The sequence below is a fragment of the Trichechus manatus genome, unplaced genomic scaffold (genome assembly GCF_000243295.1).
Source record: "Trichechus manatus latirostris isolate Lorelei unplaced genomic scaffold, TriManLat1.0 scaffold00028, whole genome shotgun sequence".
NCBI lineage: Eukaryota > Metazoa > Chordata > Mammalia > Sirenia > Trichechidae > Trichechus > Trichechus manatus.
Window position 1 is genome coordinate 18,259,490 of NW_004443964.1, and position 6,000 is coordinate 18,265,489.

Sequence of the window (6,000 nt, forward strand, 5' to 3'; positions counted from 1 at the left end):
TCTTTTCAATCGCCTCATATGTATGCGAAAGCTGGAGAATGAAAAGACAGAAGACGAACTGATACATTTTAACTGTGGTGTTGATGAAGAATATTGAATATACCGTGGACTGCCAAAAGAACAAACAAATCAATCTTAGAAGAAATAAAATAGAAAGAACAAAAAAAGAGTAACAACAACAAATCTGGTTTATCTTTTGGGTTAGTTTTAATTACACTCTAGGATTACTCTGAATAATATTATAGATGGTGTATGTATATACCTATATTTTTCTACATACCTCCTGATACCTGAAATTTCCCTATTTAAGAGATGAGGTTTCAAAGGCATAACCGAGATAGTTTTCAACAATCTTTACTCAATAAATAGATAATGAGCACATATTATGTACTAAATATACTGATTCAAGCAGCCCTGGTGGCGCCTTGGTTAAAGCACTCGGCTTCTTACCAAAAGGTTGCCAGTTCGAACCCACCAGCTGCTGCATGGGAGAAAGATGTGGCAGTCTGCTTCTGTAAAGATTTAAAGCCTTAGAAACCCTATGGGGAAGTTCTACTCTGTCCTATAGGGTTGCCATGAGTCAGAATCAACTTGACAGTGGTGGGTTTCGTTTTTTTGGTTATACTGATGCTAAAAATAAAAGATGAAACACCATAGTGCCTGCTTTCAAGGAGCTCACAGACTAATGACGAGACAGACATATAAATAATTAAAATATATGATAACTAAAATAATGTTCATATTTACCACATGACTGGGAGAATAGGAAATGGCATGTCCAAGTCCACTTGGGGGAATCAGCAAAACCTTCCCTCAAAAGATACTGTTTGGGCCAAGACATAAAGGCTGAGTAGCAGTTTGCCCTGAGAACAAAGGAGTATTCTATGCAGAGAGAATTTCACATATAAAGGCATGGGCAGGTAAAAGAATATTACATATTTAACGGACCACAGGTAGTTGCGTGAAGTATAACTTTGAAGAAGAAAGTGGCAGGCAATGACTCTAAAGAGTAAGTAGTGATCAGATCATGAAGACTTTCTATACTTTGCTAACAAGTTTTTATTTTATCCATTAAGTGATGAGGGGCCACTGGAATATTCTGAATAAAGGAGTGACATGGTCAGATGATCGTGTTAGAAAGATCACTCTGGCAGCAATATGGAGGTATCTATAAATTTGATATAAGCGGTAAAGATGTCTACTGGACAACTGGATTCTCAAAAAAACACACCAATGAGATCATTTGCTGTAACACTACTCAGTTTATATGACTGATATCAGAAACTCCCAAGTTCTGATAAAAAGAAAGGAGTATGAGAGGTGGTATATATCATATGATTTGCCATGAGTCAGAACTGACTCGAAGGCAACTAACAACAACATACAGCATGCACTGCACAGAGGCAGAAATTGATATTACGGGGAAGAAAAGGGTAAAGAAAGAGCATGATTAAGACTAACACCAAATTAATTCTTTTGCCTCTTAAACTTAGTCATGTTTACCTTCAACTACTCAAGGGCAAACCGAAACTGAACATAAGATATTTCTGTAATGTGTGGCCCATACAAAAGCAACTTATCTGACATTTATAATATCCACAAACACAGCCTTCACATGATTTGTAAAGATTTTTTTATAATAAGATACACTGCAATTTTTTCCAGAAATACTTACAGGATTGGAATTACTTATTTAGAGCTTTCTGGAATAAGAAAGGTCCCTACCAGAAACTCTTTTCACTTACTGCATCCTCAACCTGCTTTAGCCTTCTAAAACTCAGGCCCAACTTTCTCGTTCTCCATCTATATTACCTCGAACCTTAAATACTCAAAGTAAAACACACTGTTTTTTTAAAAAAGGACGCTTGAGCGGGAAAATATAGCTCTAAGTCTTTTAGCACTTCTTTTAACCTATTCCTCTCCACAGATTTTTCAAGAGGTTCATTAGGGATATGTACTCTCCATCATTACATGTACATCCCCTTGACTTCTTTGTTTAACTGTAAATAATTTCCATCTAACATAAGTTACTATAAAAGATACTATTAAAATAAACCAGTTGATAGTTTTCAGGGTATTACAACAAAGCCTAACTATTTATTTATAAGTACAGCCAGAACACTCCTTAGAAGAGAGGATGGCAAAAGTTCATCTCATATACTTTGGACGTGTTATGAGGAGGAATCAGTCCCTGGAGAAGGACATCATTATTGGTAGAGGGTCAGCAAAAGACAGGACGACCCTCAACAAGATGGACTGATACAGTGGCTGAAACAATGGGCTCAAAATAGCAATCACTGTAGGGATGGCAAGTGACTCGATGGCAGCTAACAACAACATCTCTACAGTGCCTTCTCTCCAAATAATAATAGTATTTGATGACTAGAGGCACATTAAGTAGCTATGACAATGCTGAGTCTCAAGTCATTCACAGAGAAAAAAAGAAACACCCAAATAATTAAACTAGCTTCCGAACTGTTTTACAGCTGTTACCTTGATCAGACCAGTGCAAGAAAATTAAATGTCCACCTGCAACAGCTTGTTTTAGTTCTTTGAAATAGAATCTGGGTATCACATGGGGTTGTTGTGAGTCAGAATCAACTCGACAGCAACTAACAACAACATCAGTAAAAATATTCTAGCTAACATTTATGATACTGTGTAAGTACCCAAACCCAAAACCCACTGCAGTCGGGTCGGTTCCGACTCATAGCAACCTTGTAGGACAGAGAAGAATTGCCCCATAGGGTTTCCAAGACTGTAAATCTTTACAAAAGCAGACTGCCACATCTTTTTTCCATGGAGCGGCTGGTGGGCTTGAACCACCAACCTTTTGGTTAGCAGACAAGCACTGAACCACTGCGACACCAGGGTTCCTTGGGTAAATACTATCCAATATAAGTCAACTAGTGTGCCCAATCAGTGTGTCTCAGAAGTTCAGTTTTAATTCCATTGTAATAGGATATGACAAGAAGAAAATTTTGATGCATTTCTTTCATGCATACTTGTTCTACCATATATTTAATATGTATCAACTATCCCAGTAGTCACCTTCTGGAGTTACTGAACTAGTATACTTACTCCATTCTAGGGTCTACTTCTTTTTCCATTCAAAAAAGGCACACAAAGTCATTTAGAAAATACTGAAAGAGCAAAGATACTTATGGGGAAAGGGGGGTAAAGAGAACTAGTACAGGACAGTCAAGAGTCGATGATGGAAAGGGAAATAATCTAATATTTAACAGTGTTAGTAAATCTTTATTTACAATAAAGATGCAAACCAAAATAGGTTTCATAAGTGAAGTATACTAAAATGAACTACAAATCAATACAAATACAGGGCATGGCGTGAGTCTATGATAATTTTTTAAATATAAGTTTTAGCCATAATCATTATACTGAATTCCCATATCAACAAATGTATATATGTTATATATACACATACTTGTTTGTATGTGTTTGGCTACATGAGACGTGTGATTCACAACCTAATAAGTTTTTGTTGAAAAAAATGGCAGAAACAGTCTAGCTAAAAGAAGAAAATAATTGTTAAAAAAATGTAGGAGGCAATGTCCTATTTCCTAAGCTCTGTGGAAGGTTTATGAGTGTTTCTTCTCCTGGACTGGCACAGAGTCATTACTACTAGCAACAATACTGCACCATCTTCCTGAACATACTGAAAACATTCTTAGCAATTTGAATTAATGAGTAAAATTAGATACCATTAAAATTAGACATCAAATCTGAAACCTAAGTTGAAGGCCTGCAACTCTGAAGAGAATACAGAGACTAGATGATTAATAAATTTACATAACCACTGTATCAAAAATCTGAGGAGAGGAGTTCCCAGAAGTGTAACTATCATTTTCTTCCCTTACACAAGGGGGCAGTGATAACAAGAAAACAGCCGCGCTCTGTGACACCTCTTTCTACAGACAGTAGGGGGTGACAGTACATATGGCTTACAGTCAGAACAAAACAGGAAGACCCAACAGAACTGCTCTTTATTCTCCTCTGGGCTTCTCCTCTCTGCTTTAGTCCCAACAGAGCCTCAAGGTGAGGGACATGGGACTAAAATCCAAAATTAATCACCAAAGAAAATTGTTTTTCCTTTAAATCAAAAATCCTTCAATGGGTGAATTTGGAAACTGGGGGAAGCCAATCAGTATGATTTTCAGATTATCTGGCAAATTACTATAATACAAAACAATATGCAGGCAAGTAATTCAATTTCTCTACAAGCATAACAGAAAACACTAAAATCTCATCCACGATTAAATATATCCTAATGAGCACATCCAGATACTTTTCCTTTTGTTTCATAGTATACAGACACTCAATTACATTTATACTATAAGGTATATTAAGTAGTTCATCAAGCTGTCTTTTGTTACTTCTGAAATTCCAACTATGTTCTGACAATCCTCTCAAAACACAGATATGTTTAAATGGAAGTCACAATGTTTTGCAGCATGTAGATAATTTCACGTGTGTGTGTATACATGTGTGTATATATATACATAGAGAGAAGAGAGAGAGAGAATTTAATATTTTATTTTTGCACTGACATCCCTAAGATGATCTTTTCTACCTGGGAAATGCTGCAAGAAGAGCTCCACTGACAGCATCCATGCTGCTGCTTTTTATGCCACCTTTACTGTATTCATTTTTTTTTTTTTCTTATTTCTCCATCCCAACACCAAGAACATGCAAGAATATTTCACTACTGTCATTCTCTGTAATTAACCATTGCAACAGCTTTTGGCTCCAACCTCTCAAAATGCCTGAAAATTTATCCCTTTTGTTCACCATATTGTTTTCCTCATTCCAGATATTTTCACCTGTGTGAAAACGGAGAAAGGGGAACATACAAAAAATATTTCCTCTTTGCTTAATGATCTTGAACTCATAATTATGCTCAAGATATTTTTTTTTCTTTTCTTTTCCTGAAGAGGAACAGAGAGGAAAGTGAGAGACAACCAAAACACCAAATCTTCTTCCTGATATTAATTATCATTGTTTGTGTTTTGTGAAAACCATTTTAAACATTTCACACCTGGAACAGAAGCTAAGATACAATTCTATCTGTGCTTTCCACGCTGACTGCAAAACCTGGCATTATTTTAGCCCTCTTTTTTCTTTTCCATCTAACAACCTGAAACAATCTGCTTTCTTCTTTCACGTGGGTACTTTCTCTCACAAATAGCTTATCATAGCTCCTCTCGATTTCCTGGGGCAACATATCTAGCAATGAACCCTACTGATCTTTTATCATACTACACCTCCTTCTCTCTCGGAGGAATCAATACCACTAATAACATTCCCATCATGAATTTCCCAGCCACACAAGCCAACCGATCCTGTGCCTCACCTAGCACATTTCAACTACTTTGATGCTACATTCTGGGGGCACATTTGGCAACTCGTTCTACACCACGTTTAGTAATCTGCCTCGCATCTTCTCCTGGGTCCCCGTCATCCGGAGACTCTCTTGGTACCAAATTCCATGACACCTTCGGTGACACCGAAGTGAATGACTCCGGACCCATCTGAAGTCACCCTTAATGCCACCTTCAGAGTCAACCTGCCCCACGCCTTGGACACCGGAGGCACTTCGCTGCCCATGTCCCTATCTCCCTGCTCGCCCCCGCCCCTCTCCCTGAATCCGAGGCGTTGGAGGCGAACGTCCCTGTACCCCCGGGTCTCTTACCTGCCGCGATGAGGGGCTCGCCGCACCTCGGGGTCCAGCCCCCGCCCCCGGGGTCTCCTGTGAGGAGCGCGGCCGCCCGCGATTCCCAGAACACCTCGCTGCGCTTGGACGCCCCCCGGCGGGTCTGCGCCCCGGAAAGGCGCGGCAGGGCCTTCTGGGCGGCAAGCACAGCCCACAGCGTCCTACTGTCAGCGGCGGCACGGAGACAGGTTCTCGCCCCTCAGCTTGCCGCGGCGGCGGCGGCGGGCGCCTCGCTCCGCCTCGCGCGCGGCGCAGCCGGGAGGTGAGCG

At 39.6% G+C, this 6,000-nt stretch overlaps 1 long non-coding RNA gene across 1 annotated transcript in view; it reads right to left on the minus strand.

The window, feature by feature from the left end:
• Positions 1–5,984, minus strand: part of LOC111820170 (uncharacterized) — a 71,421-nt gene extending 65,437 nt beyond the window's left edge. Inside the window, exon 1 of the long non-coding RNA XR_002823714.1 lies at positions 5,711–5,984. This is a non-coding gene — a long non-coding RNA (uncharacterized LOC111820170). The remainder of the gene's footprint in view (positions 1–5,710) is intronic.
• Between the last annotated feature and the right edge of the window lie 16 nt (positions 5,985–6,000).